At 50.2% G+C, this 26,208-nt stretch overlaps 1 pseudogene; it reads left to right on the top strand.

Moving 5' to 3' along the window:
- LOC123070949 (pseudouridylate synthase 7 homolog) lies at positions 1 to 25,820 on the top strand (annotated as a pseudogene).
- The last annotated feature ends 388 nt before the right edge of the window (positions 25,821 to 26,208 follow it).

Below are 26,208 nucleotides of genomic sequence, written 5' to 3'. Positions count from 1 at the left end.
ATGCGCTGCCGCCACTTCCTAACCCCCCTCCTCTCCCCCCTCTCCTTCGCAAAACCCCCTTCCCGCCCCCTCGCCAGCCGCGCCCGCGCCGTGGCCTAGCCGCCCTCCCAGCGCCGCGCCGCCCTCGCCGAGCCCGACGTCGGCATCTCCCAGTTCGCCTCCTCACTCCCCGGCTTCCGCGGCGCCCTCAAGCAGCGCTACTCCGACTTCATCGTCCACGAGGTCGCCCGCGACGGCACCCTCGTCCGTCTCACCTCCTTCGACCTCCCCGACGAGGTTTGTCTCTCAAGCTCCCTGTTGCTCCCCCGCATTGCTGCTTTCCGGATTCAGGAACCGGAGTCTGATCTCCGATGACATCGTTTCGGCTTTGTGCGCATTCGCAGCGTGCAGATACGGATGACGAGGCCGAAGCGGACCTCCCGCGCGCACTGGAATCGTTTCGGCTGCTCTGCGGTGACGCCGACTGTGAGGCGTTGAGGGGATTTCTGTCGAGGGTTTCAGAGGGTGATAGTGATGTCTCACCGATCATTCTCTCCCCTGACGCCGATAAGGCTCATCGCTTGGTGGGTTTGATTTTCCAGATATTGCGGTTAATTGGTTATGGTGGAAACTTGGATGTGAACTTGTCAAGTATTCGACATTTTCTAGGAGGTTCATGACTTCTTCAAGAGGAACTTCATCTTCTTGGTGACGGACACCGTTGAGCACAGCGATGGGGTCCAGAGGTGTATTAGGGTGCGGTTGAGGTCAGGGCCACGTGGCCGGAGGAATGTTGGTGAGAAAGCGAGCAATAGGACGGGCATAGGCAGTTCTGAACCTTCAGGCTGGAGAGATGACAGGCCATTTGATAGTAGAGGATCTATAACCTGGCCTTATCATCTTGGGAAGTTTCTCAGGTGATAGCATTACATACCATCCCATCATTTTTAATCTATGATATTTTAGTATTTATGCATAAGGATGCATAGGATCGCATATTTAGGTTGTAATTCATGCTACAGGTTTCATCTCTACAAAGAAAACAAGGACACCCAGGAGGCACTAAGAGTTATAGGAAAAATGTTAGGGCTTCAGGTGCCTGTTTGCCACTGTTTTCATCAAAATATTTGCAACTTCTCTTTTTGAGTTGCTGAATGTATTCACATATCCTCAAATTACCTGTATTATCCACAGCCACGATCTTTTAGGATTGCAGGGACAAAGGATAAACGTGCTATTACAACCCAGCAGGTCCTTATTCTCCACAGTAATTTATGCTGTCAATTCATGCACATATCAACCTTTTGAATTTCTTTCATTTATTTATTCGGACAATATGAGTTGTGATTCAATATAACAAGCATGGTGTCAAAATGGAAAGTACTCCCTCCGTCCCAAAATAAGTGTCTCAACTTTGTATTAGCTCTAGTACAAAGTTGTACTAAGTTTGAGACAGTTATTTTGGGACGGAGGGAGTATAATATTTTTCTCAGAAAAAAAGCTGACGCTATTGATTATTTTTCAAAAGACAAATATTTTAGTTTTTGTTGGGTTCATGATTTTTAATTCTCTTTCTTCTCATCAGGTAACACTTTTCAAGGTACATGCCAGTAGGTTGGCTGCTCTAAATAATAAACTCACTGGCATTAAAGTTGGAGATTTTAAGTAAGTGGTTATGTGTATCATCTCCTGTGCAGAACATTGATTTATGTCATTGACAATTCAGTAACTGATTACCTTTTTCTAGTTATGTAAAGGAGGGCTTTGTTCTTGGTCAACTCATGGGAAACCGATTTACAATTACCTTAAGGTGCATGTTTTCTTTGTGATGGCACTATACATCAATGCTATAATGAATTTGTTTGACCTTCTGCAATATAAACAGTGCACAGCCACACAGGCTGTGACACACGCTGTAACACAAGTCGGGTGGATATGCCGTGACACAATGTTACGCTAATTCACGATGATTACAATTTACGAAGAATTGCATAATTTGTTGCCTTTGTTGTGTACTATGATCTTAGATTCCCGTCATGACCTTATTGTTTTTATTTTCAACTACAAAGTGATTAGAGAATCCACGCTTTCCATTGCTGTTATCTGTCAGGAGTGTTATCGCAGAATCAGAAGACATGATTAAGGTAGCTGTTGATGGATTGATAAAAAGTGGGTTTATCAATTACTACGGTCTGCAGGTACAAGAAATATACCCTCTTATTTCTTTTACCTCTTCAAGCTTTTTTGCCACTGTCTCTGACGTAAAACATTTTATTTGTATCGTGTTTCTAGCGTTTTGGTAGTGCTTCAGTACCAACTCATCTCGTTGGTGCTGCTTTGCTTAGAGGAGAGTGGAGAAGTGCTGTTAGCTTGATTCTTGATCCAAGGGAAGGAGATATCCTTGATTATTTTTGCTGTTTTACAACTAGAAACTTTAATATGTAGTGCTCGGATTTGTTCAACTTAACTTAGCTGCGTACAGTGTGATGACATGAATGGGGTGAGGGAACATTACAAGGAACATGGTGATATTGATGTGGCAATTAGGAATTTTCCTCGGCGTCTCATAGCAGAGAGGGCTATCGTAAGTTTATTTTGTCTTCCTTCTCTTGGATTATATATCGTTACATCTGAGCATTTTTATTGTCCCATCACATTTGCTGGTTATCGTTGTAATGTTCTGTTGGTGCTTATAAAGTCTATTTATCCGTAGCAAGTGAGATTGATGTGCCCACACAATGTTGAATCTGTGATATGAGGACTTGTGATGCTATGGACCAACAGAAAGCAAGATGATGTCACAGAATGATAATGCAAGCTTATATATTTGTCTATCTGGTGCCCAGAATTTGACATTGACTTGATTTTAGTAGATGTTGTATGAAAGTGTAACTACAAAATGGAGAAAGCTTACCAACTTACTCTGGATGAGGTTATAAACTAGAAATTATTACGTTGATCTCTTTATTCAAATATATTAATTACTCCCTCCGATCCAAAATAAGTGTCACAGTTTTTAATTAACCTTAGTTCAAAACTGTGACAGTTATTATGAATCGGAGGGAGTACTAAATAAATTATAACAGGGAATATAGATTTCCTATTCTCTATTTTATCATTTTAATTTGACAATGGAACCCTTATATTTGTGCTTTCTGTCATTTTCAGCTTCAGCGTTTGAAGAAGTACCCTGGCAACTATCTACAAGCACTAATGGCTATACCTAGAGCACTGAGACTGATGTATGTTCTATTGCACGATCTAAGTTTTGAGTGTATCTCATGATCTTAAATTGGAATATAGCATCTGTGATGGCCGTAGAGTTTTTTTCCTAGAGAATCCACCATGCCTGCAAAGTAGTTACTCTTTTCTGGGTGGCAGCATTTTGGCTCCTGTGAGCACATGCTCCTGGACAAACTGTAAAAACTTAAACAATATGTAAATAATAAAAGCAATATGTTTTTTTTTGATAACACACATGTTCATGGCTTGTATCTTCTTGCAAAGTTTCACGAAAAAATGACATATATTTTGCTCTAACAAAAAAAGAAAACCTGGTGCTCTCAAAAGGCAATTTTTAAGCGTCAAATATGTTTTTCGGGACAGGCCACAAAACCAGTCTTTTACCTCATGAAAAGTTTTATATAGGACATGGACATGTAAATGTATTTTTTTTCAGTTTTTGTACATCAAGATTGTCATTTATCACCCCTGGAGCATATGCTCTTGGGAGCCGATTTGTATATCCGCTCTGTTCTTACTTACGATGAAGTCTTAAGTTCTACACATCTACATCTACTGATTAAGCGGTGTTGACTATTCTACACAGGTATGTACATAGTTACCAGAGTTATCTATGGAACCATGCTGCGAGTATGAGAGCTGGAATGTATGGTCAGTATACTTTGTGCTTCTGTGGCTCACTAGCTTTTGATATGATTAGTTTCATTATTTTGAGACAAGTACTGGAGACTTTCTGCTGTTAAGTATTATAGTACAACAACAACAACAACAACAATAACAACAACAACAAAGCCTTTAGTCCCAAACAAGTTGGGGTAGGCTAAAGGTGAAACCCATAAGATCTCGCGACCAACTCATGGCTCTGGCACATGGATAGCAAGCTTCCACGCACCCTTGTCTATAGCTAGTTCTTTGGTGATACTCCAATCCTTCAGGTCTCTATTAATGGACTCCTCCCATGTCAAATTCGGTCTACCCCGACCTCTCTTGACATACTCCGCACGCTTTAGCCGTCCGCTATGCACCGGAGCTCCTGGTGGCCTGCGCTGAATATGCCCAAACCATCTCAGACGATGTTGGACAAGCTTCTCTTCAATTGGTCCTACCCCAACTATATCTCGTATATCATCATTCCGGACTTGATCCTTCCTCGTGTGGCCACACATCCATCTCAACATACGCATCTCCGCCACACCTAACTGTTGAGCATGTCGCCTTTTAGTTGGCCAACACTCAGCGCCATATAACATTGCGGGTCGATCCGCCGTCCTGTAGAACCTGCCTTTAAGCTTTTGTGGCACTCTCTTGTCATAGAGAATGCCAGAAGCTTTGCGGCACTTCATCTATCCGGCTTTGATTCGATGGTTCACATCTAATCTACCCCAGCTTTATAACTTTTTATAAGATGTTTTTAGAGTCTATGGTAGGACTAGGGTTCCTACCTGGTCTACTCCTTAGGTTATAAGGGCAGAACAATGGAGGTCGGGGGCGAGGGCGCGAGCTCCGGCGCCGTCGCGAGGGAGGAGGAGGGAGGCGGCGGCTGATGTGAGGCAGCTAGGGTTAGGGGTCCGGCTCCTCTGGGAGCTGGGCAATAATAATTCTGTTTATTGCTTAATCTCGAAAAGGTGTTTTACAACTAATATTTATAACCTCGAAACAAATAGCCTAAGATAACTTGTGGGCCAAGCCCCTAACTACTGCCCGGTGGGCCTCCTCCGGTTATAAGCTAAACCGGTCATAACATCTCTCCCCGCCTGCGCAAACAGCTCGTCCTCGAGCTGAAAGTCTGGATAGTGGTGGCGGAAGTCGTCACGCGGCTCCCAAGTAGCCTCCTCCACCGGAAGGCCCGCCCACTGGATCAAAACGAACCACACCCCGCGACGGAGCTTCGCCTTCAACACCTTCTCTGGCTTCGGAAGAAGACGTCAGTCGGCAGTCGGAGGAAGCGCGGGTGGAGCCGTCGGTGGCTCTCCACGAAAAGGCTTGAGCAGCCCCACATGGAACACGTCGTGGATGCGAGCGCCGGCCGGAAGCTGAAGGCGATAGGCCACCTACCCGATGCGCTCCAAGACGGCGAAGGACCCAGCGTAGCAAGGACCGAGCTTGCGCCTCGTGCGCGGGTCTAGTGACTGCGTAGAGCGGTGGAGAAGACCCAGCCACACCCAATCACCCACCGCGAACTCTGCCTCGCGGTGGTGGTCGTCATAGTAATGCTTGGCCAGCTGCTGGGCCTGAAGTAGACGCTGACGTACCTCAGCAAGCATCTCGTCACGAGTGCGAATAAGGTCGCCCGCGGCCTCCGCCCGAGCCGTCGCAAGATAGGCGGAGGCGGCCAACCGTAGACCACCTCAAATGGTGTCGTACGCAGGGTGGAGTGATAGGAGGTGTTGTAGCAGTACTCCGCCCACGCGAGCCAATCCACCCAAGCTCGAGGGCGATCACCTGTAAGACAGCGTAAATACATGGCAATCACCTTGTTAACCACCTCAAATTGGCCGTCCGTCTGGGGGTGGAAGGCCGTGCTCAAGCGGAGCTTGACGCCCGCCATCCTGAAGAGGTCGCGCCAGACATGGCCCGTGAACACCGTGTCCCGATCACTGACGATCGAAGAGGGAAAACCGTGAAGACGGACGATATCGTCGAAGAAGGCACGGGCCACGGACGCGGCGGTATATGGATGCACCAGCGCGATGAAGTGAGCATACTTGGAGAAGTGGTCGACCACAGTGAGAATGACCGATTTGCCGCCCACCTTGGGAAGGCCCTCGATGAAATCCATGGAGATATCTACCCAGACCTGAGACGACACGTCCAAAGGCTGAAGCAGACCAGCCGGCCGTAATGTCTCCGTCTTGTTGCGCTGGCACGTCATGCAAGACCGCACCCAGTCACGGACCAAGGCGCGATCACCAGGAATGTAGAAGTCGGCGCATAGACGATGGAGGGTTTTCTGCACACCCTCATGGCCAACCGAGTGGGCTAGCAGCAAGACTTGGTGACGGAGATCATCATGCGCCGGTACGAAGACGCGGCGCCCATGGAGGAGCAGGCCGTCGGTGAAGCGCCAAGGCTCCTCCAGGTCGCCGGCAGCCAGCTGCTGCTGAAGGAGGACGGCATCGGCAGCGGTTCCCGTTGCCCGGCGAATGTTGGCGGAGAGGCCGAAGGTCGGCCCTGAGCGGATGCACAGCGCCATCCCCTCGGAGTCGCCGCCGGTGGAGTCGAGGTCGGCGTCGCGGCGGGACAAGGCGTCGGCCACGGTGTTAAGACGACCCGGGCGGTACTCGACGGAGAAGTCGAAGCCGAAGAGCTTGCTAATCCACTGGTGCTGCGGCACGGTCGAGAGCCTCTGGTCCAGCAAGAACTTGAGACTGTAGTGGTCCGTGCGAATCTGGAAAGATCGGCCCCATAGATAGGGCCGCCAATGGCGCACCGCCTGCACCAAGCCAATGAGCTCCCGCTCGTACGCCGCGAGCTTGAGATGGCGCGAAGCGAAGGGCCGGCTGAAGAAGGCGAGAGGACCATCGCCCTGATGAAGCACAGCGCCGAACCCCGCACCCGAGGCGTCACAGTCCACCACGAATGGGCGGTCAAAGTCCGGCATCTGAAGAACGGGCCCTGTCGTGAGGGCCCCCTTGAGGGCCTCAAATGCCGCCGTCGCCTCCTCGTCCCATGCGAAGGCGTCGCGGCGCAGCAAACGCGTGAGCGGCGAAGCAATGAGGCCGAACTCCCGGATGAACTTCCGGTAGTATCCAGCGAGGCCGAGAAAACCGCGAAGAGCCAACGGAGAATGCGGCGTCGGCCAGGCGGCGATGGCCGCCACCTTGTCGGTGTCCATAGCAACCCCGTCGGCCGAGATGACGCGGCCCAGGTAGGCAACCGAAGGCGTCCCGAATGAGCACTTCGAGCGCTTAAGATGAAGATGGTGCGCCCGAAGCTCGTTGAAGACGATGGTGACGTGCTGGAGGTGCTTTGGCCAAGACGCGTTGTAGATCAGAATATCATCAAAGAAAATGAGCACGAACCGACGTAAGTAGGGCCGGAGGACGTCGTTCATTAGAGCATGGAAGGTCGCCGGGGCGCTGGTGAGGCCAAAGGGCATCACCAAGAACTCGAAGTGGCCGTGGTGAGTCCGAAACGCCGTCTTGACGATGTCATTTGGGTGCATGCGCACCTGGTGGTACCCCGACCGGAGGTCGAGCTTGGTGAAGAAGCGCGCCCAGTGTAGCTCATCCAGGAGCTCATCGACCACCGGAATAGGGAATTTGCCCTTAAGGGTGACAGCATTAAGGGCACGGTAGTCAATGCAGAAACTCCACGTGCCGTCCGACTTGCGGACAAGAAGCACTTGCGCGGTAAACGGCGAGGTGGAGAGCCTGATGATGCCCGCCGCGAGCATGAGTGCACACTGCCGCTCCAACTCGTCCTTCTGCAGCTGCGGATAGCGGTAAGGACGCACCGCCACCGGCGCGGAGCCCGACAGGAGATGTATACGGTGATCATACGCCCGGGCGGGTGGAAGACCCTGCGGCTCGGTGAAGAGGTCACCGTGCTGCTGTAGAAGGTTCTCCAAGAGCGGGTGCTCGGCCTCGGCGGTGGTCGCGGCCAGCTGAAGTGGCGGGGCGGGCGCGGCGCCCCCAATGCCGTCCCACCGAACGCGGCGGCCCAGCCGCCAGAAAGTCACCGTCAGCGCGTCGAAGTCCCAAAGAATGGGACCAAGAGTCCGCAGGAAGTCGACGCCAAGGATGAAGTCGAAGCAGCCCAAGTCGATGCCCGCACAGGTGATGGAGAAGTGTTCCTTGCCGATGGTGATGGGTACGTCCCGTGCGAGGCCATGACACCGGAGGCGATCACCGTTGGCCACTATGACCTGAAGTTGCTCCCCGCCCGTCGACTGAAGCGCTAAGCGACGCATGGTAGCCTCGGGCAGGAAGTTACGGTTGGAGCCTGTATCCACCAAGGCCACCAAGTGCTCACCGCGGATCGTCACCGGCAAGAGCATGGTCCGCTCGTCACGGATCCCAGCGAGTGCGTGGAGAGAGACCACGAGGGCCGTCGCCGAGGCAGCCGCGGGTGCGCCCTTAGCCGCCGCTGGGTGTGGTAGTGCCGCGGCCCCGTCGGCCAGGGTGTCCTCGGTGAAGTCGACCGTCTCCAAGTAGAAGAGGCACAGACACACATGGGTCGGCGTATAGGACTCCTCACAGTTAAAGCAGAGGCCCTGGCGCCGCCGCTCCATCTGCTCCGCCGGAGAGAGACGATGGAACGGTCGCGTCGCGGCCGAGGTAGTGGGCGCCGGTGTAGCCGGGGGTGGCCGGCCTGGTGCGGGTGGCGGGCGGCCGGTCTGCTGGCCTCCTCGGGCCGGGATGGCCGGCAGCATGGCCTGGGCGCGAGCCTCAAAGGCCCGGGTGTAATACATGGCCGTCTGGAGGTCCTGAGGTCCGCGAAGCTCCACGTCGACGCGAATGTGATCCGGAAGGCCACCCACAAAGAGGTCGGCGCGCTGCTACGCGGTCACGCCCGACGCATGGCACGCCAAGGCCTGGAAGCGGTCGGCGAAGTCCTGCACCGTAGAGGTGAAAGGAAGGCGGTCGAGCTCCGCCAGGCGGCTCCCGCGAACCGGGGGCCCAAAGCGGAGGAGGAAGAGCTCGCGGAAGCGCTCCCAAGGAGGCATGGCGCCCTCGTCCTGCTCGAGAGCGTAGTACCATGTCTGTGCGGCGCCGCGGAGGTGATAAGAGGCGAGCCAGGTACGTTCCGATGCGAGGGTGCGCTGCCCGCGAAAGAACTGGTCGCACTGGTTGAGCCAGTTGAGGGGGTCCTCCGTGCCATCATAAGTGGCGAAGTCGATCTTGGCCAACCGCGGCGGTGTCTGTGTCGGGCCGCCGTGCCGAACTGGCTCGGAGGAGCGGAACAGCGAGGCGGGGGGCGCCTGGTCGGAGTACTCCGGGTGGTGGCCGGCGGAGCCGGATGGCCCGGTCGAACAACGGAGGTCGGGGGCGAGGGCGCGAGCTCCGGCGCGACGGCGCCGTCGCGAGGGAGGAGGAGGGAGGTGGCGGCTGATGTGAGGCAGCTAGGGTTAGGGGTCCGGCTCCCCTGGGAGCCGGGCAATAATAATTCTATTTATTGCTTAATCTCGAAAAGGTGTTTTACAACTAATATTTATAACCTCGAAACAAATAGCCTAAGATAACTTGTGGGCCAAGCCCCTAACTACTGCCCGGTGGGCCTCCTCCGGTTATAAGCTAAACCGGTCATAACAGTCTATGACAGTGTCAGAAAACGTCTTATAGTAAGTTACAGAGGGAGTACATCGTATTGCGTAGCATACTAATGTAGGAGTTCTACTGGATGAAAATCAGCTCATACTTACAAAGCAATAAATAAATCCTTAGTTGCAGAATTGTCTTGGCATTGCGATATTTTTGAAAGACTTTATCAAGTAAGTGTACTTTAAGTAAACCAGAGGTATCAATGCTATCACCTGGACAAGAAAATTTAATCATGTTTAACTCAATCATATGGAAGTCGAAAACTATACGTCTACACCCAATACTTTCGGTGCACTTTTTGTGTGGAAACAACAGAGCACTAGTGAATATAAAAAATATGAAGTATAAATAGTTTCAATAGTACAATAGAAAAGATCTATGCTTCCATAGGACCCAGTAGAAATCCAGAAACAGGATACCAAGATAATCAGTTAAGCAATACCCAACCACTCAGTTATGGTGAATGATCTAGTGTAGCGACTATATGAGGTGTGAATAGTAGATTATAAAGTTCTATCTGAAAATTGGTAAATTTAATAGATTCACTTTAGGTGATCAAGTTACCCTAAGTATGAATCTACAAATAGGAATAATTTGCAAGAACGTGGAAAGTAAAGAGCAAGTTGTAGAGATAATTGCACACATAGTTTTCCCAAAGTTCCGATCGTTGCCGCTAAGTCCTAGCAGGACCCTTGGTGCCTCGTCCAAGAGTCTAGGCACCAACTCCTAGCTCCTCTCAGTCTCTTCAGCCTTGTTTATAAAGCGTCCTGCTTGAGATGCTTAAGCGGTAAGGCATCCAAGAGTCTTGCAAAGAAAGTATGTACATATTGTGCATGCAATGTAATTAGTTCGAGATGTCAAATCTCGGTTGGTGCCCATGAAGTTGATAGTACCTTTTTGGTTAGGCACAACAATATTATGATTTCAAAGGTATTTTGATGCCAAATGTGGAGGATCAAATACACATTCAAGCCCACCTGTATTTTCGCCAATTTGTTTCTAACCCATGCTTGACAAGTAAATAGACTGAAAGTCACCTTGTGCTTGACCAAACTCTTAAGTGTGAGGAAGGCCGTGGTGAAACGAGTGGCTGCAGGTCTAAAAAATCTAGCCCGCCTAAGCCTTCCTCATTAGGCTAAGAATTCCCCCATGCCTATATATGAAAGTTGTGACACATTTGGCCCGTGCAATAGGTTTCTTAAATGCCTTCATATTCTCTATATCTTCCAACATTGTGTCCAAGCAATGACATGCACACGGACTCCAATATAGTGCAGGGATCCTCAACTCTAGAAGGTGGCCAACTGCCTTGTAGCTAGCACCATTATCGGTGACAATTTGGACAACATTTTCTTTCCCAGCTTTCTCAATTCTCTTTTCTAGCAAACCAGCGATCATTTGAGCATCATGTGATTTACTTGAGGCATCAAGCCTCCAAGAAGAAAGGGCCCTCCAGACTGTTAACAAGGAAGTTAATCAAGTGCCGGCCCCTTCTATCTGACCAGCCATCCGACATGAGTACCCATATTCTTTTCATGCTGCCTAGTGTTGCATCCATATGGTGCTAACAGACTTTCATCTGCAAGATCTCTAGGCGTTCTTTGCAGCATGGCAAATAATTGGCTTGGAACTATTGGTGGCAGCAGCAGCAGACTTGCCTTTTGCTTGCATATTGGCAACAAATGCTCTCTTATTTCTTTTGGCTATTGTCCCTGAGCTTGGCTTAGCAATGGGGACATTTGTTGTTGTATGTGAGTCCATGTTCCAGTCTAGTCCATAAGGCCCAGGCCCATGCCATGCCACTGACCTAGAAGAGGAGCCAAACGATCTCATGCGCCGCTTTACACCAGATCGAGTAGCTGCCTGGCACATCGCTCTCTCGAACTACATGGTATCAGACGCTGAGGGCGAGGGAGGAAGGCGACTGCAGCTGCAGGAGGAGCTACAGTAGAGGCGTGGCGAGGCGGAATCAGCGGCGAAGAGAGGTGACTGTGCGCGAGGAGCTGGCGGAGCTGCGTGGGTGCTGCACGACGCCGACGGAGGAGAACCGGCGGCTGCAGGAGGAGTTGCGGTTGTGCGGCAGAGGAGGAAGAGGAGGCGCATCTCGTCCTCTCTTCCTCGATCTGGAACTGGAACACGGCGAGCAGGAGCTGAAGTGTTGTGCTGCTGGAGCTATTTCCTGCCTCGTTGACATTCTGGGTATTTTTCAGCAAGAAGTGTTGTGCTGCTTGCTGTTGGCGGTGTGACTGTATATTGTGCTGTTCCTGGAGGCTGCTGCTTCCTGAAGCTGCTCGTTGCTGCTGTTGATTCCGTTGATTGGAGAAAGAGGAGGTCCCGTGCTGCTGCTGCTGGTATTGCTGGCTAGCTTGGTGCTGGTGCATGTAGTAGAGGTTCTCACAGCTAAGTGAGTAGCTGAAATGAGTGATCCTGGTGGTGTTTTGGCTGTGGTGTTCTGGCTGCTGATTGCAGAGGAAGGAGGCAACACTGGAGGTGGCATAGCTAGGAAAAGACGAGGTGGAGGCTGTCATGGGGAGTGATATTACTTCTGTGCTGGAGCAACTTGTGTAGCTCATGACTGTGAAAGCTGCCGAGGGTTCATCTCCTGCAGGTGGCGGAACTGTTGTGCCTCAAGCTGGTCAGGGATTCAAGCTGGAGCTCATGCCAATTTATTTAAGGAGTCGATGCGGGCCTTGTTGATCTTGAAGACAAAGGGACCAAAGGGGTTTGTTCTTGGTGTTGAAGTGTATATGTGGACTGCCAAGCCCTTTCCATCAGTTGGGACTTTTGGTTGCGTTGGCTAGTGCATGAAGCTTAACATAGTATCAGAGCCCAAGGTCTTGAGTTCAAATCCCGGCATTCGCAATTTATCCAGAAAATTATTGCCCCCCCTTTGTGTCCACGTATAGGCCTTGAGTCATACCTCTGAGTCTATCCAAGTGTTGACTTCACATGTGAGAGGGGGTGTTGAAGTGTATGTGGATTTTTTTTGGAACTTGAGGACAGTCGGAAAGGCCCTCGCTGACTTATAAATTAGAGAAGGATCAAACACTTACATATGTACAAGTGTATATGTGGATTGCCTAGCCCTTTTCATCAGTTCGGACTTTTGGTCCAAAAAATTATTGCTCCCCCTTTGTGTCCACGTATAGGCCTTAAGTCATACCTCTGAGTCTATCCAAGTGTTGACTTCCCGCATCACACGTGAGAGGGGGGTGTCGAAGTGTATATGTGGATTTTTTTTGAAACTTGAGGACAGTGGGAAAGGCCCTCACTGACTTATAAATTAGAAAAAGATCAAACAGTTACATATGTACAAGTGTATATGTGGATTGCCTAGCCCTTTCCATTAGTTTGGACTTTTGGTTGCGTTGGCTAGTGCATGAAGCTTAACATGGTATCAGAGCCTAAGGTCTTGAGTTCAAGTCCCGACTTTTGCAATTTATTCAAAAATTGTTGCTGCCCCCCTTTGTGTCCACGTATATGCCTCTATTGAGCCATATCTCGGAGTCTATTTACGTGTTGACTTCCCGCGTCACACATGAGAGGGGGTGTTGAAGTATATATGTGGATTGCCTAACTATTTACACCAGTTCGGACTTTTGCTTGCGTTGGCTAGTGCATGAAGCTTAACACTTGGAACGGTTGGAGAACCGGCTGACAAGCTGAGCTCAGAATAGAAGAAGTGGAATGTTACTGACTCAGTGATATTGGCTTGGATGTTGAACTCACTGATTCTAGTCATTGAAGTGTCTCTTGAGAAATCGCTGAATGCTTCTGCTGTGTGAAGCCTAATATGCATGAGGTATTCCAGTAAGGGATACCTGATGCTCATGTCTCAAATTGAAGACAAGACCCATGCTATTCGTCAAGGTGACAAAAGTGTGACGGTGTATGTGACTGAGCTGCATCACCTTTGGGCGGATCTGCATTATTGTGACCCCCTTGAGCTTCCACATGTAGAGTCCATGGAGATTGCCAGGAGATGGGTTGAGCGCAGGTGGGTGATGCAGTTTCTAAAGGGTCTAGATCAAGGTTTTGGGAGCAGGTATGTTGCGCTGCTACATCAACCGATGCTTGTGTCCCTTGATGAGGCCATTGCTGTTCTCAAATGTTTTGCTCAGTTCCTTGTTAGACTACACTGTTAGCTCGAGCTATTCTCATGGAACTACTCTGGTCAAGCCTCATCTGTTGCATGCACGTGCCATGCAATGTGCCGCCTCACCCACGTAGATAGGATCAGCTGGTATTTTGTTTATACACGCGTGTGTGTATTCTTCTCTCTCTCTCTCTCTCTCTCTCTCTCTCTCTCTCCTTAATCACCCCATCAAGGATGAATACACTATGATGCATCATTACCCTTACTCTCTCTCTATCATGGTATCAGTTTGATCCATCTCTGTCGCTTCCGCTATGGCCTCTGAGGTTGCCGTCGCCGGAGCTTCCTCGCCTATGACCGCTCCCTCCTTTCCATGCACTGTCCTCTTCACCCTTGACGGTGGTTACCGCCGCCCTTCCCCTCCAGACTGCGCCGCCTGTCGCAAGCTTCTATCCCACGTTGGACATGAAAGTCGGCAAGTATTCGGTCTGGCGCGACCTTATGTTGGAGACGATCGACTAGTACGACGTCACCGACCACATCTCTCTTGATTCAGCGACCACCGTGGCGGCGTGGCGTGGTCAACAAAGCTGTCAAGAAATGGTTCTATGAGACGATGAGCACGGAGCTCGTTGGCTTCATCATCGATCGGAAGGCCACCGCCTTTGGATCTGGTCGTCTATTGAGGCTCTGTTCCTCAACAATCACCGCTCCCTGCAGTTCTACCTCAAGTCCGAGTTGCATGGGATCCGCTAGGGCGACTCTTCCATCTCCACCTTCAACGCCCATCTGAAAGCTGCCGTTGATTGGCTGCGGAACGTTGACAAGACGGTGGACCATGACGAGCTCGTCCTCCAACTTCGCCGCATCAACAAAGACCAGCACCAGATGACGGTGAAGATCATCGAGAAGTCCCCCACGCCCTTGGCATTTGATATCAATGTGGGCATGTTCTTGTAGGACGAGATGACTTCCGGCGCCGACTTCTCCGGCTCCTAAGCGCCCTCGTTGTCCACAACCGGCCACCTGTTCCCTCCCCGCCTCCTGGTGGCGACTCGGGCAGCCACACCAGGCTGCGTGGTTCGGGCTTCGGCGACGGCAAGCTCGGGTCTCCATCTCCGAATCAGGGCAATAACAAGCACTGCTGTTTCACCAACAATGACGGCTACCAGGGCTCCTGCAACTTCGCCCCCACCCCCCGTGGACTAGCCACGTCTACACCTAGCCCATCGCGAAGGCGTAGACGTGTCCAGTCCACGGGGGCTGGGAGTTGGAAGCGCCCTGGTAGCCGTTGTTGTTTGTGAAACGGCAGCGCTTGTTGTTGCCCTGGTAAGGCGGTGGAGATCCAAGCTTGCCGCTGCCGGAGCCCGGGCCAGGCGGCCTGGTGTGGCTGCCCAAGACACCACCAGGAGGCGGGCGGGAACAAGTGGCCGGTTGTGGACAGTGAGGGCGCCGTGGGAGCCGGAGAAGTCGGCGCCAGAAGTCATATCGTCCTGCAAGAACATGACCACAACGATGTCAAATGCTAGGAGCGTGGGGGACTTCTCAATGATCCTTGCCGTCATCTGGTCCCGGTCTTTGTTGATGTCGCGAACAAGTTGGATGGCGAGCTCGTCATCGTCCACCGGCTTGCCGACGTTTCACAACCCATCAACGACGGTTTTGAGACGGGCGCGGAAGGTCAAGGCGGAAGAGTCGCCCTGGCGGATCCCATGCAGCTCGGACTTTGAGGTAGAATTGCTGGGAGTGGCGATTGTTAAGGAATAGGGCCTCAGTATCTTTGGCATCGCCACCTTGGCCACCCCGGTGCTGCCACCTACTCCAATAAAAGATTTCCCCAATGTAACAAAGATTTAGCTTGTGGTAGTCTTGCCGTGCCTGTCAACTTGGCAAGCATGTCCGCTTGCCTTTTTCTCCTTCCTGTAGTTCAACTAATACCGCGTTTGAACACATGCATTGTGATCTTTGGACCGCCCCCATCTCTTTGATCATTGTTGATTGCACTAAGTACCAGCGGACATTCCCTCTTACACTAAAATCCGATGTGCATGCAGTTTTCCGTTCCTTTCATGCTCTTGTTCACACTCATTTTCATCATACCATTATCACGTTTCAATGTGACAACAACGGGGAATTCGACAATGCTAGCAACCATGACTTTTTGCTCCCTTTTGGCATGATCATGCGCTTTTCTTGCCCCTACACATCCCCGCAAAATGGCACCGTCGAGCGTGCCATCCGCTCAACTAATGTTGTTCTACGCACACTACTTACTCAGGCATGCATGCCGCCACGTTATTGGGTTGACTCCCTTGGTGTCGCTACGGATCTTCTGAACCTACGTCCCACCAAATCTCTCTTGCGATCCACCCCCATAAGGCTCTCTTCTCCCAACCTCCTACATATGATCATCTTAGGGTTTTTGGGTGTATGTTTTCCAAATACGTCTGCTACCGCACCTCACAAATTGGCACCATGGTCCATGGTCTGCCTTTTCTTAGGTTATCCCAGGTGATCACAAAGGCTTATTGTTGCCTTTAACCTCTCCATGCATCGCGTACACATCTCTCGGCATGTGATCTTCAATGAGAACATGTTCCCCTTCGCTAGCCATCCTTCCTTAAGCCTCACCATCAGTGATCTCTTTCTTGATCTCCTTGTTGGCCCGTCTCTCGTTGACAGACAACTCATCCCAATTTTCCCTGCCATGGCAGCCAGATCGCCCGCCCTGCCTCCCTCCTGAAACCCTGCCATGGCAGCCCAAATGCCCGACCCTAACCATGGCAGTCGTTTCCAACCCACCTGCCACCACTCCAAACCCACCTACCGTGGCAGGCGATCTATCTGCCGCCACACCTGACCCCCGCACCTCACCTGCTTTGGCTACCACTGCTGCGTCCTCTCCTGCTACCGCCTCTTTTGCCTCGTCGACGATTGATCCCGACTCCTCTAGTTCGACCACGCCTCCGCGATCCTTACCGTCCCACGCCTTCGCTAACCAACCTCCTAACAACCCTCACACTATGTGTTACTCGTGCCAAGACTGGTTTCCATCTACCCTCCCAAAAACTCAAGCTTCTTGTCGACGCTCCCACGATCTCTCCTCTCCCACGTACCTACCGAGCCGCTCTTGTTGATCCTAATTGGGCCGGCGCCATGACTGGCGAGTACGAGGTGCTCCTTCAGAACGACACTTGGTCGCTTGTCCCATGTCTTGCCCATGTACGTGTGGTCAGCGGTAAGTGGGTTTTTTGCATCAAGTATCATTTCGATGGAACCCTTCCCGTTATAAAGCCTCATGGGTGGTTCGTGGTTTCTCTCATACCGAGGGCATCGACTATGACGAGTCTTTCCTGCTTGTTATGAAACCCAACACTATTCGAATTGTTCTTTCTCCTGCCATCTCCGCTTCTTGGCCTATTCATTGGCTAGATGTCAAAAACACCTTTCTCCATGGAATTTAGCCGAGACCGTCTACTGCCAGTAGCCCTTGGGTCGAGGATCCTGCTGCGCCTTCCCATGTTTGTCTGCTCCGTAAATCTCTCTATGGCCTTAAACAGGCCTGTGTGCCTAGTTCACTCGCTTCGCCACGTTCGTCGCCACCATTGGTTTCACCGCTTCTAAGTGCAATGCCTCCTTATTTGTCTACAAATCCTCTGGACACACTGCCTATCTCCTTTTTTATGTAGACGATATCATTCTCACTGCATCCACCCCTGTATTCCTTCGTTACGTTATTTCCCTTTGACAAGAGTTTGCCATGACCGATCTTGGTTCTCTCTCGCACTTCCTTGGAGTTTCTGTCACACGCTCCTCTTCTCTTTCTCTCTCAGCGGTAGTACGCGCTTGACATTATCCAGCATGCCGGGATATCCGATTGTCATATCGTTCGCACCCCCATTGATTTCGGGTCAGCAACATGATGGACATCGAGGTGATGGTGGTCCTCGCCTCGGGCCGGGATGAAGTTCTCTGCCTGTGGTGGCGACATGGCTAGATTCGGCTAGTGGGGGTGGTGGCACAACATGGGTGGTCGACTTCCCCCCTTTTGCTCGTACAATTGGGTGCAGTGGCTTGTGGTGACCTACAGTTCAGTGTCGGAGGCTCAACGCGCGATGCATCATTGACCGTCTGATGGTGGCAAGGGCGACCCAGGAAGGAAGGCAGGAGGCCTTCTGGCTTGTCGACACCGAGATTCGGAGGAGCCAGATATGTCATGTCGGCGGCCATAGCCCTCGGGGGTGGCCGGGTGGCTGCGGTGCAGCCGGCGGCTGCCGACCGTTCCCTGCTCGCTTCAGGTCAGCTGGGCCATCGCCCGGCCATGGGTTTGTTTTAGTGTTGGAAGGACGGGCCTTCTACCCTTTACTGGTCGGCCTTCTACCCGGTTGTTCTCGTCTTCATGCCGTGGTGGCATTGGAGGGGTGGTCTCAGATGCCGGTGCGGCAACCCTGGTGGTGGGAGTCGGGATGCTCATGGGCGGGGCGCATGGCTCAGGTGTGGAATGGCGGCCATAGCCGCATGCGCGCGGCCTGATGGCCGGTGCTCGGCAATCGAGGGTTGTTTTAGAGGCGGAGAGCGTGCCGGGGAGTAATACCTGTCTGGCTTGGACCAGGCCGAAAGCGGCGTCGTCCGCGGGTGCTATCCCCTTCATGATGACGCCGTCGTGGTTCTCTCCTTTCGTTAGCACCGGGTGAAAACCATGATCCTTTTGTGTTGGGCGGCGGCGGTGCTCCGGTGTCGTTCCCTTCCTGAAGGCGCCCTCTTGGAGTCCATGGTTCGTCGGGCGCAGCGTCATCTCTTCGTGACGCCTGTCATGGTTGAGAACTCCGATAGCTTCAAGCGGGGCTCTAATTGTTCTAGTAAATATGTACGTGCAATGCACGCTAATATTAGGCAGTATATTAATTGCATAAAGATAATAGGTAACATATCATTTTTTGTGTTAATTATGTGATTAGTGCCGACGGTGATATTTGGTATGATATTAATTGCACGTTAAACATGTTGAGCGCTCACCATTGGAGCAATCTGGGTCGTTGGGTTGACCTTATTTGATGGCCGAGATTAATTGGATCTGCCCCTTAGGGTCTTTTTACATAGGTATAGATTCTTTTGTTGGCTTGCAGTGGGTTGGGGTGGTGTAGCTGTTCTTGTGCACTGTTGTATCCTGTCTTGCGTTTGTGTTGTGGTGTCGAGTTATATGGTTGTTGCTTTATCTATAAATGGGGGCACGAGCCTTTTCAGTAAATGTTTTGCTTAGTTTGCGGCTTGCCCAGGCTCCATATTTTTCCTAGCTCCTCCATCAGATGCAACCATTCATTCAAAATCTGATTATTGCAAGGCACACTAGCCTCTTCCTCCATATTAATTTTTTGGTGCATTTAGTGACCCAATATGCATTTTGTTGCACTATACTTATTCAGGGTGTTGAAAGTTTGTTTTCATTTTTCAAAGCTTCCACCCACTCTTTTTTTTGTCTTTATATGCTAATGGGTAAACATCACAGGTTTATCAGGGGTCATAGAAGGTGACTTGGTTTACAAAAAAGAATGTCTTGGAGAAGGAACTGTAACACATGCTTCAAAAAATAATGATGACCACACCAACGCATCTGAAATGGACATATTTGCTGAAACACTTCCGGAAGAAACGATCCAGTCTGTCAAGGTTTACTATATTTACACAGAGTGAAAACTTGTGCATGAGAGCTGCTGTTTGTGGAATTCCCTTTCATACACTTCTCTTGTAGATAGCTGATTCTGAAGATTTATTGAAGGCAGTGTACACACTCGAGGATGTTGTCCTTCCTTTGCCTGGGTGATGAGCATTTGCTGTATGTTCTTTGTTATACAGTTGATTCATAGTGTTATGCTTACTTTTTCCATGTGCAGCTCAGAAACATTGTTTCCTGGAAATGAAGTTGCTGGCATTTACCATGAAATAGCTAACAAGGTAATGCTATCTTTACCGTGAATTTTATCGAATAATGTGCTTTTAAGTTCTTAAGTTCTTTTTTGCTACCAAACTATAGGGCGTAGATGTGTAATATTGGATTAGTTTCCCTCTTTTTTGTAGTACATTTTTAATTGCTACCCATGTGTTCTGTGCACCTTACCTGAGTACTCCCTCCATTTGAGATTCGTAGGCGATAATTTCTGATTTGATTTTCTATTTTACATGGCATGTGCTTCTACCAAAGCATCTAGTGTAATTACTGCCTTCCCATTATGCCCTTCTTTGATTTTCTTTAAAAGCTGCAGAATGAAGTTGCCAACCAATCACGCTAACACCAAGCTTTTCGTTTTGGCAATAAATACAGCTGCATGCAATCACTCTTGTCCAAGGCTATATTTTCATTGTGATCTTTGTTGCTTTCTATTATTAGCTGGTTTTGTTGATCTTTGTATCTATACTAGAATGGTGGAGGCTAAGTAATTTCTTATGTTTGGATTTATGAAGTTTGTTTTGTTGAAATGAGACACACATATCTCCCTTTTTACAGAGATATTATCTATAAGATTGGAGCACAAACCTATTTGTCAGACAACTGTAAAGAGATAGCTTCAAGCCTTAAATAGGGTTTCCCTCCGCCGCCGCCGCCCTCCCCCGCTCCCGCCGCCGCCGCCCTCCCCCGCTCCCGCCGCCCCCGGCCGCCGGCGGGCGTGCCCCGGCTCCTCCTCCCCCTCCCCTCCTCCCCCGTACCCCCCGCGTCGCCTCCCCGAGCGAGGCGGCCGGGGGCTCCCCTTCCCTGCCCCTCCCAGCGCCCCCCCTCCTCCTTTCCCCTCCCGCCGCCGCCGGCGTAGGCCACCGGGCCTGGCTCGCGTGATGCCGGCGGCGGCGGCCCTGTTCTCTTCCTCCCCGCGCGGCGCTGTAGCTCGGGCGTTGGCGCCGGCGGCGGTGCACCCAGGTCGGCTTCGGATCCGGTGGCGGCTCGTCTTCGCAGGCGGCGCAGCTCCGGGTGGCATGGTGGCGGTGGCGTGGCTGCTTGGCTGCGGGGCGGCGCGGTGGCTGGCGGCGGCGCCCTTCCGGCCCAGATCTGGGCCCTTTTGGGCCCCATCTGGGTCTGGGTGGGCCTGGCGTGTGCTTTTCGGCGTCATCTCCGGCGGATGGAGGTGTGGCTTGGGCTGGGGGTGGCGGAGACGGTGGCGCGTGTACTGCAGCGCAGCGACGGGAGCTTCACGAGCCCGCTTCGGGCTCGGCCAGGCAGGGGTGCCTGGTTTGCTCCTGAGCTACGTCCGGTCGGTCACCGCCGAGGGTGGTGGAGGTTGTCCCCTCCCACGTGGCCGCTGACCCTGCTGCTCCTCGTTTTCGGCTGGTTCCTCTCGATCCCGCCGGTCTCGCTTCGCTTGTCACGGTGAGACGGCGATGGTGACTGCGTGTTCGTGGTGGCGCATATTGGTGGACGGCAAGTATGGTGGAGCGTGATGGATCGTCTGGGGTCGTGGTTGGTAGGAGGTTGGGAGAAATCCTTGTCGGCTTGTTCGGCACCGACGCGGTGACGCCCGTGGGCGTCGCCGTGCCTTCCTGAAGGGCGTCGGATATCCCCCTTCCTCCCACGGCCCTTCGCGTACCGGGGGAAACCCTAGGCCATGTCCGGTAGCAGCGTCGTTGTCGTCGCGTTCCTTCTTGAAGGTGTTACTTGGTATGCGGCGTTTCGTGGTGCTAGGAGCGTGGTGGAACTCTCCGGCGGGCGCAGCGGTGGCGAGTCATCTTCGTTTTTGTTGATCCGCCGTTGTCGGCATTTTTTTTCCTTTTGTGTTTTCTCTTTTTTTCTTTTGGGCGTGCCTGTGCTGCTTCCGCCCCAGCACCTATCGTGGGTTGTATCGATGTTTTTGCTTTGTAATACAAAGCAGGGGGAAACCCTTTTTCGGCAAATAGTTTCTTTTTAAATGTGTATTTAATGTCTATCTGTTTCTTTTTGTCCCAGGATGGTATTAGCCTGACAGAGAGCATCCATGGAGTCAAGTAAGTTAGTTTGTTCCTATATATGTATGTTGCTTTCTGAAGCTAGTTTATAGCTCTGTACGATAATTGTGATCATAATGGGCCTCTATAAAGCGGGTGTTCATATAACACATCCAAAGGAAAAAGGGAAGCGTTTCTAGCCGGCTGTCCGGCCGAGCCACGCACCAGTGGCACGCGCACTAGCCATGTGTCAGCCCTGGCCCACCACCCACTGCTCTTGCTCTCCTTATCTCTGTGAGAAACCATGTGAGCCATTCCGTATTCTTTCTCTATCTCTATCATTCATTCTCGTCTTCTTCGCGAGCTTTCCTCTCTCTTTCTCTCTCACCTCTGCTATCTCCCACATCGAGCTAGTCCCCTTCTCTTTCCTCTCATCGCCCTGGCAGAACCATCCTCCCGACGAACTCCGGTCGGCCAACCGCTGCCTTGTGCCTGGTGGTGCACTGCTGCAAGGGGTGGGAGGGGAGCGACCACCTGGGGGTCCTTCTGCTGTGACGCCACCGGCAAAGCTGCGAGCCGTCTCGGCCACGCCGCGAGCGGTAGAACGCTGTTTTAGCAGGGTAGTGGCCAGGGCGTGCCGGGGTGCTGCGGTGCAAGCTATGAGGCAGTGCTACGGCGGTGGTCGTGGGCGCTGCGACCGGTTGTGACAGATGCTGTGTCCGACGGCAACAGATGCTACAACTAAGGGTAGCGACGTTGAACTGCTGTAGCCGATGACGTCGATTGCTGCGACCGGCGACGTCGACTGCTAGCACCGGTGACTTGGGACGCTGGAACTGGTACCAGAGGCCGAGATGCGATCGTCAGCCGTGGGAGCTGCAACCGGCAGCAGCCGGTGCCGGAGATGAAAGTCACCCGATTGTGGGATCGTGGCACTGGATGCTGGAACCGTCCGGCGACAGAGCTGCAACCATCGGCAGCAGAAGTTGGAACCCACCGGCGAGTCAATTTTTGCTGGGATCGGCTACCCTCACTGCTGCAACCAGCATCGAGGCTGCTACTGCTGGGTAGCGGCCGGTGGGGAGCTGCAGTGATGAGCCTGATGTCTAGCTGACGATGGCGAGCTGTTGCGGGAGTGGGGTGGGTGTGCATTTGCCGCACAGCCACGGCCTCCCATGTGGCCTGGTGTGGAGGAGAAACGAGCTGGGGTGAAGGGGATTTTTGCTGTTGACTTTTGGATCAGATCTGAGACGTGGGGGAGGAAGACGACATGCAGTGTGCGGGATCCAACGGTTGGCGCTTGGCGAATTGGAGGGCATACGTGTGACTGGTCGACCGGCGCCTACCACTGGCCAAGGAAAAAGGGGTTTAAATATTGCATTTGGTCACTAATATTGTATCTTTGGCATAGCTACTGTGTTATCTTATTCATATTCATGCATTTTTTGATATCATTTTTAATATCCATTTTTGCATACTAACCGTTGTGCTGGATGACACAAATTTCAATTGTAAGGGAATTCTCGATTACAAGCATGAAAGGAGGTTACCGTCGTGCATTACAACGACCTATTGACTGTGAATGGTATGTGCAACTTAAACAAAATTCTACTGTTTCGTTCAATCAATTGCTTTGTCTATGTTTTGGTTTGTTATGTTTAACTATATTTTCTGTACAGTGAGTTCTAGTTCTAGATGTTCCAATGCAGTTTCTCTATTGCAGGATTTTTTTCCATACAATTTAGGATCGGGTTCCATTATCAAAGGGGATAACAGAACAAAACAAGAAAAAATAGCATCCATGTGCAACCACAAGTTGAATAACGAAAGCTGCTACTTCATAGCAACCAAAATGGACCTACTAACATCGGCACCAACTAGTTTACAACGAAACAACAAAAGGAGGGGGAAACACAAACAGCCCTGTCAAGCTCGAGCACCAAAATCAAACACTCCAGCAACTTTTTAACTGTTACAACTCTCCAAACGATACTAGCAACAGAACTGGCCTCCAAAGATCCCCTATTTTTCATGCTTCATCATCGTGCTCAGCCACTTCCTCCATATCATCATCTTGATCTTGATCTTTCAGCAGCAGTCTCTGAGTTCTTTTCTCTCCTCCACCATTGTTGTGAATGGCCAGCACCTCATCCTGGAAAGCAGTCACCCCTTGCTCCAGCAGCACCTGTTCCTTGGCATTTTGAAGACCTGCTCAGTAGCGCATAGAAGAATAGGCATACCAAATGAATTCAGCTGGAGATCTAACAAGCTTGTGATCAAAGCAGGCCCTATGACGTAGCTTCCAAATGGCCCAATATATAGCAGCCAAACCTACAATTTGTAGATTTCTGCTGCTGGGAATAAAACGTGGTATCCACCAAAAGTATTGGGTAAAGCATCCATGCCTGGTTTTGGCCCCTAGGCATTTACTCAAGATGCTCCAGATGTATTTTGCTGCCGAACAACCAAAGAGATGATTGATACTCTCCGTCTCGGAGCAAAAACTACAGGAAGGATTACCAGTCAGTTCCTCTTAATCATATTATCTTTAGATGCTTATGCCATATAAGCCACAGCCATATCTTAATTTTCAGAGGTATCTTAACTACAGGAATGATTACCAGTCCAGTTCCTCCCAATCACCCATCCTCTTATGAATCTTATCTTCAGTTCCAGTCAGCCACATGCAATCTGCTCCCACAAGCAGGTACCCCAAATACTTAATAGGCCAAGAACCCAACTGACAATTGAAAAGATCAGCATACTTTGCCCTTTCTCATCATCCTGTAACAACATCAACATCTCACTTTTCTGAAAATTGATTTTCAATCCTGACATTTGCTCAAAGAGATACAGTAACAGCTTGAGATTTCTAGCACTGTCCGGATCATCTTGTATAAATAATATAGTACCATCATCAGCATATTGCAATATAGCCATTCCTTTGTCAATTAAGTGAGAATTAGGCCAATAATCTGTTCATTTGCTTGAGCCAACTGAATCATCCTTTGCACTTTTGCAGGATACCTTGTACTTCTCAGTTAAATCGTCTCTTAATACTGCAGGGACCTCATGACTTACACAGATGACAAAATACCCTTAGTGGAGACTGACTTAGATGTTCTATCCAAAGCCAAGCCATCTGAAGTAAATGAGCTATTATCTACAGGGGCGTCACATGATGATTCATTGGACACTTTTGGAGCAACCATCCTAGCAGAGACCGAAACTATTGGCAGCTCAGATCTGTTACCAGAGCTTGCCGTAAAATTAAGTTTTACTCTACCGACATCATCTTATGCTACAATGGCTATCAGGGAGCTGACGAAGACTTCAACTTCGGTATTTCTCTAATTTCCAGATCATTTTATTTGGTTTTGATTTAAAATGTTTTTATTGGCGTTGCTTCTGCAACATTTTATTCTTTTATTTAGTTCATAATTGACACTCGGGGGCATTATAGGCCATTTCATCCAAATGCATCTCCTCGCTGGAACATTGGTGCCACCCAGTTAGTACTGGTGCTCGAATGCCGTTCAATTTCGAAACCATATGCTGCAGTCTAATTAGTGTTTTCTGGCCATCAAGCCGTTCTTATTATTTTGCCTGTGCTGTTATTGATTTTTAGTTAGTGTCTGCTTAAGTTTGCCAAGTTCCCCACTCTTCCTTAATTATCTAACATTTCTTTTGTTAATAAACTTTGCTGGATGAGTGTGCACCTCAATGACCTCATAAAGTTTTTTGGGTTGCACACAGGTTGATTGTCAGAAAGCATTAAACTCCTGAACCTGCAGCAACATGCATCATTTGCGAAAACTGATCTAATGTTGAACGCGTGGAAGTTACGTGGGTATGTTCCATCAGCAAACTTTGTCCAATGACGTGAGTTTTCCCTCTAGGCCGTCATATATTCTACAATATTTTTTATAGAGATTGACATCCACTCCCTCCGTCCCAAAAAGAAGTGTCCTGGCTTTAGTGCAAATTTAAATTAAAGCCAAGACACTTATTTTGGGGACGGAGGGAGTGCACTATTTGGACTGTAATAACTAGATGTTTCTTTGTGCTTGCAGTGATACTTTCAGCATTTCTGTAATTCAGGGGAGGATGCGGTCAGCTAGCGAGAAAAGAACGACCACTATATCGGATGTCCCACTGAGCAGAGTAGGCAGTTTACCTGAAAAAGGAAAATCAAAAGGAAAACGAGCAACTGTAGGCAGTTTTGTTTTGTATGAACTATGAGGGATGTTGCTTGGATCAGTATTGCATTGTACACGGAGCAGGTCTAATACCCTGTACAGCTATTAGTAAGTAAAACTTCAGGTATCGTCGAAGATTGCTAGGTATGCTTCTTTCAGTTCATAGAGGTTTTTGCCACAGAAAAAAAGAGGGTTCGTAGTTCCAACTTTTGCAAAAACAGGCCAATCTCCACTCTGATCTTGCAAGGCCAGCACTTTTTTTCAGACCGACCGGAGCTGTTCATCACAAGTGACTATAATTCTGGAAAAAAAACTATTTTCTTAGTTAAAATTCACACCTGTCTGATAAAGATTCTATCTCTTTGTAGCATTTGCACAAATCTCAATATTCAGATCAAATAGTTCTCAGTGTTGACTTTGTCAAAAATAATAAAACCATTTTCGTTAATTCAGTGCAGAAACGTAGGTGCCTTGCAAGCCCACATGTACCCATGCAAGCGAAAAAACAACAACACTGCGAGGC

Source organism: Triticum aestivum, chromosome 3B, assembly GCF_018294505.1.
Source record: "Triticum aestivum cultivar Chinese Spring chromosome 3B, IWGSC CS RefSeq v2.1, whole genome shotgun sequence".
Lineage (NCBI taxonomy): Eukaryota > Viridiplantae > Streptophyta > Magnoliopsida > Poales > Poaceae > Triticum > Triticum aestivum.
Note: the sequence above shows the minus strand (reverse complement) of the source record. Positions and strands in the feature narration are given on the sequence as shown.